Here is a 15,356-nt window from a genome sequence, read left to right on the forward strand (position 1 = left end):
CTGCAGCCTGTCTCTGTTTCACGGATGGCCAGCCCCAGCGCAAAGGTTAACGCCATGGAAAGCAGGCTATAACCCTTTCGTGCCCAAATAACCCTTTCATGCCCGTATCAAAGTTTGCCCCAGTACAGGTGGTGCGTGTGTGCGTGTTTCAGGATCTCTGTCACAGGCCAGACGCTGCCCCTCTGCACAAAAAGCGGACTGTGGTGAGCAGACATTTTAAAATGCCACCAGTGGAGGGGTGGGGGGCAGCTTTCGAAAGGGGAGGAAAATTCCCAAGAAATCCCATAGTTCCTTGGAGCTAATTTCTGCACATTATTGCTGGGGCTCGGGAATTGTAACTTTCCTCCATCATTACATTTTAAAGAATGTTTAAAACTTTTCATTTTATAGTCCATCATCCGGGATGCCCCTGGAAAGGGACACTGTGTGCAGGTGACCTCTCAGGGGCTCCCAGTCCTGAGATTCTCTGATTCTACAAAATCTGCCGTCAGAGTTTCCAAGTTCATCCCAAGAGTGGTCACCTATAGTTAGGGCCCTACCAAATTTACGGTCCATTTTGGTCAATCTCTTGGTCATAGGAATTTAAAAATAGTAAATTTCACGATTTCAGCTATTTAAATCTGAAATTTCACAGTGTTGTAATTTTAGGGGGCCTGGCCCATAAAGGAGTTGGGGGGGTCACAAGATTATTGGGGGGGGTTGCAGTACTTCTTCCCTTACTTCTGCGCTGCTGCCTTCAGAGCTGGGCCACCGGAGAGCAGCAGCTGCTGGCTGGGAGCCCGGCTCCGAAGGCAGCAATGCCACCAGCAGCAGGGCAGAAGGAAGGATGGCACGGTACGGGATTGCCACCCTTCCTTCTGCGCTGCTGCTGGCAGGGCATTGCCTTCAGAGGTGGGCACCTGGACAACAGCCACCACTCTCTAGATGCCCAGATCTGAAGGCAGCGCAGAAGTAAGAGTGGCAATACTGCAACCCCCCCCTAAAATAACCTTGTGTCCCCCACGCAACTCCCTTTTGGGTCAAAATCCCCAATTTGAGAAACACTGGTTTCCCCTGTGAAATCTGTATTGTATAGGGTAAAAGCCCACAGAAGACCAGACTTCATGGTCCATGAAGCGTTTTTCATGGCCATGAATTTGGTAGAGCCCCACCTATAAGTCTCAGCCCTACGCTCAAGTCTCCACAGTTGAGGCCAGTGTAATGCAGCAGCAACTGGCACTGAAGTCCATTGTGTTACACTGACATAAAACAGATGGCCTGATATTAGGGGCAACTATACCCCCCCTACACAAAAAAAAACGTGTCCTGATTTTTCACACTTGCTGGCTGGTCACCAGCACAAATCAGAGCGGACTTAGGCCCTTTCTCTGGGGTCCCTGAGGGTCCCATCTAACTCTAAGATTCTGACAGCCCCTCTGAGGGAATTGCTTCTGACATTGACGAGTTAACATGTTATAATCCGATTGCACTATCTCACAAACCTAGCTAGTGGTGGCGACTACAGATCAGACGTGTGGGCGGGGGGCACTTTACGCTGACGTACCAGCGTTATTTTATATTTATTCCACCGTAACTACGCAACCCACAGCCAGGGCTTCTCCAGTATATTTACTCACTCCGTGCCTTGTGCTAGTACGGCTTCCCAGATAGACAAGCCCTAAACCTGACAATTTTTCGGTGTCCTCTGCCTCTCGTATTGTCTCATTGGTTCCTTGTGTCCCACATCTGTCATGCTGTGTATCCTGGAAGCTGTGTGGGGCAGGGACTGTCGCTTTGTACGGTGCCTGGCGGAGGGGGGTCCATGACAAGGGCTCTGGGCACAACCACAATACAAATAAATAATAATGTTTTGATTGATCATTAGACACAAGCAGGTGCTTGCCTGGAAATTCCAGCTGCCTCTGAGGTGTTAACAAAACCACCTGATCAAACCCAATAGCCTCCAGTAAAACACCCAACCCCCAGCATCCCTGCTTAGCTAAAAAGCACCCCACTCTCGGGTCCCAGTTCAGCATTGCCTGCAACTTGCAGAGTTATTTGCAGTGAGAGCTCCAGGAGGAAAAATTCTCACTGACTCATTTATTGCTGTAGAAATACTCTCCTCCATAAAACTCTCTTAGCATTTGGGGTGCTCCAGATTATGACTGACTTGAGACCAGTTTAAGGGAACCAGACAGCCCAGTTTGTGGGGCTGTCCTCTTTCAGCCAATGCTTATATGGAGCCGTGCTCTGGAGCCCATTCTGTAACTGGCTAATCAGCCAACTCCGCCCATCCCCCAGGACGGTCTCTGTGCTGAGCCCCAGTGCAAACTGGTGCCAGGGCTGCTCCAGGAACTGGAATTTGGAATCCACTGCATGCTAATGACTGCAACGGGGAGCCCTGTGCTCAGCAAGAACGACCAGATCTTGCACCATTGCAGTTAATGGAGTGTGTTATTGACGTTACCAGGAGCCACATCCATGCCTGAGGTGGGCAGTGGCAGGTTTGTATAATTTTTGGTGGACTGGAAACAGTAAGCATTTAACAGTTTCCCTATATTTTGCACAATGTGGGGGAATGGGAGCTCTGGCTGGGGGTGCAGGCTCTGGGGTGGGGCTGGGGATGAGGGGTTTGGGGTGTTGGAGGGGAAGGGAGGCAGTGGGTTGGGGTGGGGGATAAGGCCTCTGGCTGGGGATGAGGGGTCTGGGGTGTGGGAGGGGCTCAGGGCTAGGGCAGAGGGTTGGGAATGAGGGCTGTGGGGTGCGCCAGGGATGATGGGCTCACCATGCAGGAGGGGGCTCAGGGCTGGGGCAGAGCATTGGGGTGCAGGATCTGGCTGGGGGGCAGGCTCTGGGGTGGGGCAGGGGGTGAGGAGTTTGGGGTGCAGGCATGCTGCCCCAGGGCTGAGACCAGGGAGGAGGACTCCACAGTCCCCCTAGCCCTCTCTCCCCCGGCAGCAGCGAGCTCCAGCGGAGGGGCCCCCTCTCTCCCCCGGCAGCACACTCACCTGGCACCATCACCCCACATGCTCCTAGGGGCCGGGTCCCTCTCAGGTCCAGGAAGCCCCCTCGCCTCCACTGTGGTGGGTGCCATGGGGGAGGGGGCTGCCATCACATGCGGCCTCCTCCCCTGCTGCAGCCTGCTGCCCCTCACCATAGCCTCACGGCGGATGGGGCTGCCCCTTGCCCAGCGTGGAGCAGGAGTGGTGACTGTGGGTAGGTGAGGGACGGGGCGCTGATCACACGGTCAGACACTCACCCAAGCCCCAGCAGCTGCTCAGGTGAGGTCCAGACTCCGACTCCCAGAAGCCCCTCGGCGTCGCCTCCTGGTGGGTGCCAGGGGAGGGGAGGGCTGCCAGTCATGTGTGCGCCTCCTCCCCTCCGCAGGTGCAGCAGCCGTCAGCGGCCGGTGGCGGCGAGGGAGCACAGCGCGGAGTGGCAGGGCAGCTGCCCGCTTGTGGCAGGGACGCTCCAGGGCCAGGGGGAGGCGCACTGGGGCAGCAGGCAGGGGCTGGGGAAGGCATGTTGGGGCGGCTGGCAGGGCCAGGGGAGAGACCTGGCTCCGAACATTGGTGGAGCTGGGCCCCCGGGCCCTGAATATTCCTGGAGCCCGGGCACCATGGGCCCATACAACTCGCCGCCCCTGGGCAGCGGCAGGAGTGGGAGGCTGGGAGTGGGAATACAGAGGCCACTGGTGGAATGGGCAGCCACCCTGATGATGTGACCCTGTTGGGACAGCTTTGGGTCTCTGGGTTTGGTTCCCACTGTACAATGACTTGGGGTTTTAAATAATTACCAAAAAAGAAATGTCTGGCAAGATCTACATGAAATAAAAAAACTGAGCAAGCCACTATGCCCAGAGGTACTCAGTAGCGCACCCGTTATTGGAAGCTCCAAAGCCTGGCATCAGTCCTGGGCTAGCCTGGTCAAAGGGTGCTTGCTGCAAAGCTCCGAGCTGAACTGCACCTTTCTTAGAGTCTGAGTCTGTTCCCATCTGGGGGATTGGTTGAAGAATCCCTCTAGGGCCCCGCTATGGCCAAACACTTTAGCATTTGCTTACTTTTAAGCACAAGAGTAGGCCAATTGACTGCCATATTGCCAATCCTAAATGTTCAAAAATCACGAGATTGGCTTTAAAATCTCGAGATTATGTAAAATACTAGATTTGGGGTTCTTGTTATTGGTCTTCTGCTTTTTTGGGTCTTTAGGGTGCCCTGGGGTCACATTTGGAAGCTTTCTCCTCAGTCACGATGGGTAGAAATTTAGTTTTTATTGAAGAATGAAGGCTGAAATCATCACATATCCACCTGACTCCAGGAGCTGGGGCTTTAAGGAATGCTCACGAAAGCTTATGCTCAAATAAATTTGTTAGTCTCTAATGTGCCACAAGTCCTCCTGTTCTTTTTGCAAATAATTATCCTGAGACTCGTGACAAAAATCATGAGAGTTGGCAACACTGTGACTGGACGGAAGCTACTCCCAGCATGCTTCAAATTAATAATATTTCTCTTTTACAGAGCGAGCACTTTTCACTGAGCAGACGCTGAAGTGCTTTGCTGGATGGGGAGGTGTCTCATTTTGGAACGTTTTAACTGGCACCGTTTGTTCTGGGAATGAAGGGTTACAGTCTGTTCTCCCCAGGAGACATTTTGTTGGGTTTTTGCCTCTGAATTGCTGTCAGTTTAACAGAGGTTTCCTGGATTTGTTTTTCCTTTTGTGCTTTCAGATCCAGCTGCTCTGTGGGGCTGGAACTAGACCGTTAAACGCATCGAGCTGTGAAGTGGTCTGTGCTCTGCTAGAGGATGCATGGTATAACTGCATCTGCTTTCTTTGAAAGGGATATGCTCCCGCGGATTTGCTTGAACAAAAACATGCTGCATCACAAACAGCTAAAATGCCAAATCTGGCTGGGACCTTGCAACGGGACCTGCACGGGTGAATCCCAGTGGGGCTCTGCAGGAGCACAGGGGTCCAGCTGCATGACTGGGGTCTCTGTGTAGTTAGGTTTTGCTGCTAGCTGAGACGTATGCATGTAAGATAAGATATATTCTGCCCTCACCTGGGGCGGAATGGAACTTGTCCATTGATGCTTGTAGAATTCACACAATATTATAGTGAATGAAAAGTACAATGATAAAAAAAATGGATTGGGGGCAGTGACATTTTCAGCTTGTCAATGAAACTTTCATCAAAGCCTGAGCATTTTGGGGGGCATCAACGTGAGCTGGGTTTAAAAGATTAAATGCTGGGTTAGCATGGTTAGGAAATCAGCAGATTTTCCAGAGGCATTGGAAATTTACTGCCAGATACACTAGATACCATTTGCAAAGGTCAGAGCCTCAGCTGGTGTAAATCGGCATGGGGTCACTGACGTGAATGGAGCTACCTTGACTTACATCAGCTAAGGCGGTGGCCCTGTATGGTGGATTTCTTTACTCCTTTGAAATTTTTTTTCCCTTTGCTTTGTGGAAAGATTGCAAATAAATGTACAAGTCTCTCATTACAACAGTGAGCTGCCAGTCGCTCCTGATGACAGCGTGCAGTGAAAATTAAGTGTTGCTCCCATATAGCATCTCTGTAAATGTTTCTAATATTGACCCAAACCCACGCAACTACCCTGGAGTTATTTTCTCTTGTAGGTGTTTGTACAGATCGGGGTTGGATAATCTCCCCGCTTACGCTGCGCGCCACTTTTTTCTCCCGGACAGCGGGAGTTGCAGTCACTCCCTGGTCCCTTTGTGTCTGTCTCCATCCCAGGAAAAGCAGCCCCCTGGAGGAGGGGGAACGGGCAGCCTGGATTCATCCCCACTGCCGAGCTGCAGCTGAGAAACCAAACCTTCCTCTGCCTCACTCGGGAGAAATCCCGCAGGGGAATGGCTGGACCGGGCCCTGCTCAGGTAGGGCTTTGTCACCGCACTTCCTGGACACTGCTATATCTTTGACAGGCTCAGCTTTTCCAGGGGTGCTGACTAAGCATATCAACCAATGCACCACGTCCCTACTGTCTTGTGCTTAGTGGCTAGAGCACTGGCCAGAGACTCAGGCATCCTGGATTCTGTTCCCAGCTAGGCCACTAGCCAGCTGGGTGACCTCGGGCAAATCACTTCCCCACCCTGCGACTCAGTTTCCCCAAGTGTATTATTTTTTATTATTTGTAGTATTATAGCGCCCGAGGCGCCAGTCATGCCCCAGGTCTCCATGGTGATAGGTGTTGTACAAACACAGAACAAAAAGAACCCCAGGGAGGTTACAAACTAGGTGTAATGACACTGACCTTTGTAAAGCGCTTTGAGAGCAGCTGATGAAAAGTGCTAGGTGAGAGCGAGGGATTCTGATTATTATTTTGTTCCCCCTGTAGAGACTCCATCACCTCTCTCCTTCCCCATTCACCCATCAGCCCACTCTCTCGTTCTCGGGGAATAACAAGAGCTGCTAGGTGCTCGTATGAAAATGTGACTCTATTTTGCCCACATTTGAGCTTGGGTTGATTTTGTTGATTTTGTGTTTTAATTCCCTCACTGTCTGGGCCTAGTGCCGTAGCTCAGGTCTCCTGTACAAACTCTCTGAAGACTGGGGGAGGGCACTGGTGTCAGTACTGTGGGAAATCCCTACTGCTCAGAGGCCAGGCTGCTACTTACCACCCCATGGGGGTCACAAGGATGACCCCCATGTCCGTCCAATGGAGCCCTGCAGTCACAGGTGTGAGCTGAGGGGTGGGGGTCGCACCGCCAGTGTGAGTCACCGTTTGTGGGCAGCCCATAGGTGAGAACTGGTTGTCCAAATGATTCCGTTTAAGAATAATGAATAGACTTGCAGGGAATCGCAGCAGGTTGGGGGATGACTTAGCAGAAAGGGCTAAATTGACAACAAATAATGTTCTCAGCAAAATAACTCCACCAGGAGTTTACAGGCAGGGAAGAGAACCCCATCCTGTGACACATGGGCCAGAGCTCACACTAATAATGACAGGCCACGTTCTCGGCTGGTGTTAACTCCATTGGCTTCGGCCGGCGCCCTAGAGCTACAACTGAGCCTCCAAAGGGGACGTCATTTAAGACATGGTGTGAAACTCATTTCAGTGCTTAGAAGTGAAAAGAACCTGTTGTGACTGATATTGCCTCGCTTGGAGGAGAATCCCTACAATCAGCCTTGCAAACTACACTGCATGGACGAGGAGCCTTTGACAGCTGAGATGGGGATAGGAGGTTTGCACAATAGGAAAAAACCCAGCACTGCAAAGCTCAATTTGCGTTTCATTGGATAAAGGCCCGTCACCTGCTGGTCTGTACAGAGTGTTCCGGGCTGTGATATGCAAAATAACGGTGAGTGCACAGCCTGCAGCCGTATGGATGCCCCAGGCCAGCAAAGCACTTAAGCACGTGCTTAGCTTTAAGCACGAGTCGTTGTGATGGGACTGCGCCAATGTGTAAAAGTTAGGCATGTCCTTAAGTGCTGCACTGGATTGGGGTCTGAGCCAGAGAGTCTGCTAATTAGTAGAGCCCTGCAAATTGTAGTAAGAGGAGGCCCTGAAACATAAACTCTTGTATCAGAGGCCCAGTCTGACGCCTGAAGCCTGAACCAAAGTACTTCCAGGCAGTGTTCAGCAAAGCTGGGCTGCGAGCCACAGGCAGGTCCCACCCACAGAAGTTGGCAAGAAAAGGTTGTTAGAGGCCCGTGCACACACACATAAGGGCTAATGAGAGGGACTTGCGCCAAGACGGCGTCAGAACACTCCACAGACATAACGAGGAACAGGCAGGTGCATCTCAAAGAGAGGGTCAAAAGGACAACATGATGGATGGATTCGTTTGAAGTATGATGAGTAATCTGTCCTGCAACGGTATAAATGTAGGCCCGGGAGCGCACATCTCCGTCCAGCCTAGGGGGCAGTGGAGTGTCCCACCACTGACTGAGCTGTGTCCATTGCCAGGGAGCACAAATTTGTAGTATGCCCTGTAGAGTCTATAGGGGACTATCACTGTGCTTCGTTTGACAATAAACCTGGCTCGGGTTCCTTCATACCTTACTAGAGTCTGTGGTTTTTGGGGGTTCTCTCAGGGTCTGCTGTGTCAGTGATCTGCGCAGAGCCGGGGCAGCGCACAGAGGGAACACGCACGCAGCCGACTTTTTATCGTCATCGCACAAGAGCAGAGCACCACACCGGTAGCTACCGACAACACAAATCTGCGGATATCTGCCTTACATCCACAGACCATGTTTGCGGATCGGATGGGCTCTACGAATAAGGAGTATTTATTTGGGCAGGCGCTGAGAGATTTCACTACTAAAACAGTGAGTTGGTCTTGAAGAATAAGGACAAAAAAGGAGGGTGGAGGATATGTTTGACTGGAAACATGCCAAGACGCCAGCCCCAGAGTATCTGCGATAGCTGCCAGAGAATAAGGGTCAATGGGAGTGCTAATAACAGCAACAGCTGGGTAGATAATGGCAGAAAATTTTCACAGACACCCTCCCATCTACAGAGAGAGACATTTATCCCGAGAAAAATGTCATTAACATTTGGAATTTTCAACTGTCAGCCAGTTGTAATAATGAGAGTTTATCGCACTTGTGCAGTGCTTTTCTGGTCAAGAGTGCCTTGTGTGTATGAAATAATTCGCCTCTTTCCCATGGAAGGTTTTTTGTTCTCTGTTTTTATTTGGGAATTTAGAAATGCATGTCTCCCCTACCCTGCACTCGAGGATGGCTGGAGAGTGAAGGAAATTACAAGAGGCAAGAGAGCAAAGATGAGCGGTTAAGAGGCGGGAGAGGATTTTTAGTCAGACTGTTTCAAATTGTCAACATCTGTTTAATCCTGACTCCAATGACCATCTGGGAGAAAGGTAGTCTCTGTTCAGTTTTCAACAGCATACCTTAACTGAAGAAGCGGGAGCCACAGTCAACATTTGAGACCTCCAAAAAGGTCTTCTGGCAAAATCAGGAGAAGACAGGTTTGTACAGTGCTTTGTAGAATAGGGTCTTGGTCTGAGACTGGGGCTCCTAGAGGTTACGCCAAATAATAAGCAACATTATAATCAAAAAGAAAAGGAGTACTTGTGGCACCTTAGAGACTAACCAATTTATTTGAGCATAAGCTCAAATACATCCGATGAAGTGAGCTGTAGCTCATGAAAGCTTATGCTCAAATAAATTGGTTAGTCTCTAAGGTGCCACAAATACTCCTTTTCTTTTTGCGAATACAGACTAACACGGCTGTTACTCTGAAACCTGTCATTATAATCAAAATTAGGGGAAGCAAAAGTGGATGGGAACCTGGGAGGCAGTGACCATGAGATGGTCGAGTTCAGGATCCTGACACAAGGAAGAAAGGAAAGCAGCAGAATACGGACCCTGGACTTCAGAAAAGCAGACTTTGACTCCCTCAGGGAACTGATGGGCAAGATCCCCTGGGAGAATAACATGAGGGGGAAAGGAGTCCAGGAGAGCTGGCTGTATTTTAAAGAATCATTATTGAGGTTACAGGGACAAACCATCCCAACATGTAGAAAGAATAGTAAATATGGCAGGCGACCAGCTTGGCTTAACAGTGAAATCCTTGCTGATCTTAAACAAAAAAAGAGGCTTACAAGAAGTGGAAGATTGGACAAATGACCAGGGATGAGTATATAAATATTGCTCGGGCATGTAGGAATGGAATCAGGAAGGCTAAATCACACCTGGAGTTGCAGCTAGCGAGGGATGTTAAGAGTAACAAGAAGGGTTTGTTCAGGTATGTTGGCAATAAGAAGAAAGCCAAGGAAAGTGTGGGCCCCTTACTAAATGAGGGAGGCAACCTAGTGCCAGAGGATGTGGAAAAAGCTAAAGTACTCAATGCTTTTTTTGCCTCTGTCTTCACGAACAAGGTCAGCTCCCAGACTGCTGCGCTGGGCAGCACAGCATGGGGAGGAGGTGACCAGCCCTTTGTGGAGAAAGAAGTGGTTTGGGACTATTTAGAAAAGCTGGACGTGCACAAGTCCATGGGGCCGGACGAGTTGCATCCGAGAGTGCTAAAGGAGTTGGCGGATGTGATTGCAGAGCCATTGGCTGTTATCTTTGAAAACTCATGGCGATCGGGGGAAGTCCCGGAAGATTGGAAAAAGGCTAATGTAGTGTCCATCTTTAAAAAAGGGAAGAAGGAGGATCCTGGGAACTACAGGCCAGTCAGCCTCACCTCAGTCCCTGGAAAAATCATGGAGCATGTCCTCAAGGAATCAATTTTGAAGCACTTACATGAGAGGAAAGTGATCAGAAACAGTCAGCATGGATTCACCAAGGGAAAGTCATGCCTGACTAATCTAATTGCCTTCTATGATAACTGGTTCTGTGGATGAAGGGAAAGCAGTGGACGTGTTATTCCTCGACTTTAGCAAAGCTTTTGACACCGTCTCCCACAGTATTCTTGTCAGCAAGTTAAAGAAGTATGGGCTGGATGGATGCACTACAAGGTGGGTAGAAAGTTGGCTAGATTGTCGGGCTCAACGGGTAGTGATCAATGGCTCCATGTCTAGTTGGCAGCCGGTATCTAGCGGAGTGCCCCTAGGGTCGGTCCTGGGGCCGGTTTTGTTCAATAGCTTCATTAATGATCTGAAGGATGCTGTGGATTGCACCCTCAGCAAGTCTGCGGATGACACTAAACTGGGAGGAGTGGTAGATACGCTGGAGGGTAGGGATAGGATACAGAGGGATCTAGACAAATTGGAGGATTGGGCCAAAAGAAATCTGATGAGGTTCAACAAGGACAAGTGCAGAGTCCTGCACTTAGGACGGAAGAATCCAATGCACCACTACAGACTAGGGTCCGAATGGCTAGGCAGCAGTTCTGCAGAGAAGGACCTAGGGGTGACAGTGGACGAGAAGCTGGATATGAGTCAACAGTGTGCCCTTGTTGCCAAGAAGGCCAATGGCATTTTGGGGTGTATAAGTAGGGGCATTGCCAGCAGATCGAGGGACGTGATCGTTCCCCTCTATTCGACATTGGTGAGGCCTCATCTGGAGTACTGTGTCCAGTTTTGGGCCCCACACTACAAGAAGGATGTGGATAAATTGGAGAGAGTCCAGCGAAGGGCAACAAAAATGATTAGGGGACTGGAACACATGAGTTATGAGGAGAGGCTGAGGGAACTGGGATTGTTTAGTCTGCGGAAGAGAAGAATGAGGGGGGATTTGATAGCTGCTTTTAACTACCTGAAAGGTGGATCCAAAGAGGATGGATCTAGATTATTCTCAGTGATAGCAGATGACAGGACAAGGAGTAATGGTCTCAAGTTGCAGTGGGGGAGGTTTAGATTGGATATTAGGAAAAACTTTTTCAGTAGGAGGGTGGTGAAACACTGAATGCGTTATCTAGGGAGGTGGTGGAATCCCCTTTCTTAGAAGTTTTTAAGGTCAGGCTTGACAAAGCCCTGGCTGGGATGATTTAGTTGGGATTGGTCCTGCTCTGGGCAGGGGGTTGGACTAGATGGCCTCCAGAGGTCCCTTCCAACTCTGTTATTCTATGAAAATTGTCACAGCGTGGCTGGCCCCTTTAAGTGAAGTGGCATCAGCCCCCCTATACCAGCACAAGGTGACCTCATTAAGAGGGGAGGTGACATCTGGGACTAATAAATGAGAGGAAGACTATGGTGATCAGGCAGGAGGTCTCTGGAGGAAGTCCCAGGGAAAAGGGCTAGGAGACCAGCCAAAGGATTAGGTTGCTGACCTTTTCCAGCCAGAGGCTTGGGAACCAGGAAGAAACTTGGGAAGGACTCCAGCCAGGAGGGCTAGGGTGGCTGTTTAATGGAACAAGTGGTCTCCAAAGGAAAGCTGAGGTGTGTCATTTGACTGCGTTTCAGAACTTTTATGAACTATATGCCCTGTGTGTGAGATAAATGGTCTGTGTCTTGGGCCTTTTGAGGATTGTTTGCACTGTCAGCATAATAAACCAGCCCTGGGCAGGGGTAATGTATGTAGGGGTATGTAGCCCAAACCCAGGAGATGCTGTGGTGAGTCCTTAAGGGGCCTGAGAGGGAAAACTGAGGTGGCAATCCTTGTGTTACTACGCCCACCCACAAGGGGGTACTTGGGGTTGAGGGGGAATAATGACAATCAGCCTGCCACTTCAAAACAAAAAAGAAGTAAAGAAAAAACACCTCAGGTTATTTGCAGGCCTCTTTCTCCATCAGGAAGAAGCAAAGCCCGGTTTTCACTAATGCAGTCTGGGGCAGGGGGAGTGGAGCTGGCATTCTTTCCCAAATGTTCTGGGAACTGTACATGCAAAACCATCAGAAAACATAAGCACAATCCTAAGTTAAAGCAAATTTAAAATTAAAATGCCTACAGCGCTTAATAAACGAGAAAACAATAGTCATTACCCAGCGAGAGCAAAGCCTCGTGGTTGTTCTTCTTCACGTCCTTGTACAGCTCCTTCTGCCATTCCATTAGCTCCTCCCACTCCTCTGTGGAGAAATAAATGGCGATGTAATTGTACATGACCGGTGCCTGAAATGACAAATAAACCATGATCAGCAACGTCTCTTCAGTCTCACCCTGACAGCGGGCAGCTCTGGATCCCAGCAGGGCAGCAAGAGTGTTTCCTGCGTATGTAGCCCACACCCAGTCCAGCTGGTGCATCCCCTGTGGAAATCCCATCCTGACAGCTCACTCCTGCCACCACAAAGCAAACGTAATTTGGGATGTCCCTGGAGATTTCCCACCAAGGTGACATCAGTCCCCTCCCCGATGTCTAAGTGGTTTGAATATTGTCCGAAAGGTGTGGAGTCCCAGCCATTGAGCAGGACTTCACTATGCAAGGTGCTGTACAAACACAGAGCAAAGAGATCAGTCCCTGCCCCAAGGGGCTTACAGTCTAGGTCAGTTCCTATATGTACACCCATTCGTGCCGTGATCCAGGCCTTAATACAAGAGTATATGTTTACTACCACCATGACACAGCTCTGAGAGAGAGCTGCTTTCTACTGCTGTTCAATCATCATCAGTAGAATTGTTAAGTAAGTCCCAAGTGCATTACCCGGGATCATGTAGGACCCATAAAGAGCCCACCTGATGCTCAGCTCCCAGGCAGCGTCTGCAGGCAGGAACACAATGTCTTTGTTCCATGTAAGCTGGGGGGGGGGGGCACATTATGGGCCAACACAGATGGACACTCCGATGCACCATTGCAGAGAGGAATGGACCTTGAACAGTATTTTTGTGAGAGAGGAAAGCTTTGCTTAAAGGCCCCAGAAAGGACCCATTCCTTCCCCCTCCTGCTCCTCATCAGTAGGACCCTGCCTCTCTCTCTACTCCTGATTCCCCCACCTGCAGCATCATAGGACCCCTCTCATCTCCCAGGACCAGCTCCCTGTCATCCAGGTGGTCTGATGGTCCCTGTCCTCCAGACCTGCCTCCTTCTGGCTGATGTTGCTTGTTTGCTATGCCCAGGCTGGGCTCCCCTGCCCCTGCTGGGCTCCCCTGCCCCTGCTGGTTCCCAGTCTGAAGGCAATATGGGTGGGGAAGCAAGACTGGGGAGTGAGGCAGGAGGGGAGCACAGACTAGCAGAGGAGTGGAACATCCCTGTGAGGGAGAAGGGCTGTTGTCATCCCAATTGGTCCCACCTCCAAGGGGCGAGAAACCCTCCCTCTTGCCCATCACAGCGTGCTCTGCCAGTGACCTAGGAGCACATTATTCCCAGGGTGACACTGCTGAGATCAGGGAATTACAACAGGGGTCAGTGTGTCCCTTGGGGATGAGCTGGTGTCTTACAGGTTAATGAAGGCGGGCTCTGGGCTGAGAATATGTTACGTTCCCTGGAGAAGTCTGGCGAAGTTAAACTGTTATTTGTAACTGTGTTGCCAACACCCAGGGGTCAGAAATCATGAGACAGACCCCCCCAAGATGCTGAGACCAGCTTACAGATCCTGAATTTTTTTTAAAAAATTAATTTTGGTTCCCTTTTATCATTTAATTAATTATCATAGGGTCTAGGAGTCCCAGTTATTAACCCATACCCCATTGTGCCAGGTGCTGTACAATTTTATTCATCTTGTTTCTGAATCTTTAGAGGACACTGGGGTCACGTTTTCAGCCTGTTCTCTGCAACCACAAAGGCTAGAAACTTAAAATGCTAGCTGAGAGTCTCACATGATGACCTGACTCCAAGAGCTGGGGCTTTGTGGAAAACACCAACTATCTTGAGGCTGACGATCAAATCACGAGCATTGGCAACATTGATTTGAGGCAAGGTGGGATTTGTACATGTGAAAGACTATTGCTGTATAGCTCCTGATAAACAGGCCAGGCTATTCAGTCTACCCACAGGCAAAAGCCTAAGAAATTCAGAGGCAAAACCCTATCTGAGCAGAGCCCGCTCCAGCATCGCCTTCTGCGATTCTCCTCTGAATGAGGCAGATGGAGGGCTTGTTCCTCAGCTGTAGCTCAATAGCCATGGAGGAATCCATGCCTCTTGCTGGGACTGTTTTCACACTGGTTTCACACTGGTGTATCCATTTCTCCTCTAATTGATAAAGCACTAACTGTCCTAAATCTCACACACCTACACCCTACCATTTGCACCAAGAGATTTGTCCACAAGGGGGAAGTAAATAACCCCCTCTGGTGCTAATGCCAGCCGAGTGTTCGCAGTGGGGCAGAGTGGGGGTCATCATGGCTCGCCTCGCCAGCCCTATTCTTGCCTCCCAGGTGACTGGACTTGTTTGCAGCAGGTTTAACTAAGAAAGTGGTAAAAATGGAGCCTCAGCTCCACCAAGGCCCCCTCCGGTGCTAATCCTGCTTTAGCTGAACCTACGACAGACCACTTTGTAAATTCCTTAGTGTAGACAGGCCCTAAGTGAATATTTAAACTGGCACACAACATATGTTCAACGTGTGTGTCACAAGAACAGGTCAGATCCCGGCAGGAATATGAACCCAGAAGCTCAAATGACATTTAAAATAATGTTTGCCCAATTTCTATCCCAAGCAGCATGTGCCTGTGCCTCAGTTTCCCCATCTAACAAAAGGGAATAATGGCACTGACCTCCATTATAAAGCACTTGGGGATCCACTGATGAACAGTGCTATGAAACAAGTGGGTATTATTATTAAGTGACTGACACCCCCAATCCAGTCTCCTTGTACTCCAGGTGGCTTAGACCTGATTTGGATTGGAAGGACCATTTTATGATCCTCCAGTCAAGATGCTACAGACAGTGACAAACTGAGGTATAGGAAGACAGTAGGTGTTTATGGTTCAGCTGACAAAATTCCCTATTCAGAGGGGAGAATTCCTGAGCCCAGTGGGACTTTATTCAGCATCTCACAGAAGCTTGCTCTCCCTAGATTGCTGGTTGGAGACTCTTACACTCTCTACAGCTGGATGTCTTGTTTGGATGGTGGCCCAG

The sequence above is a fragment of the Lepidochelys kempii genome, chromosome 15, assembly GCF_965140265.1.
Source record: "Lepidochelys kempii isolate rLepKem1 chromosome 15, rLepKem1.hap2, whole genome shotgun sequence".
NCBI lineage: Eukaryota > Metazoa > Chordata > Testudines > Cheloniidae > Lepidochelys > Lepidochelys kempii.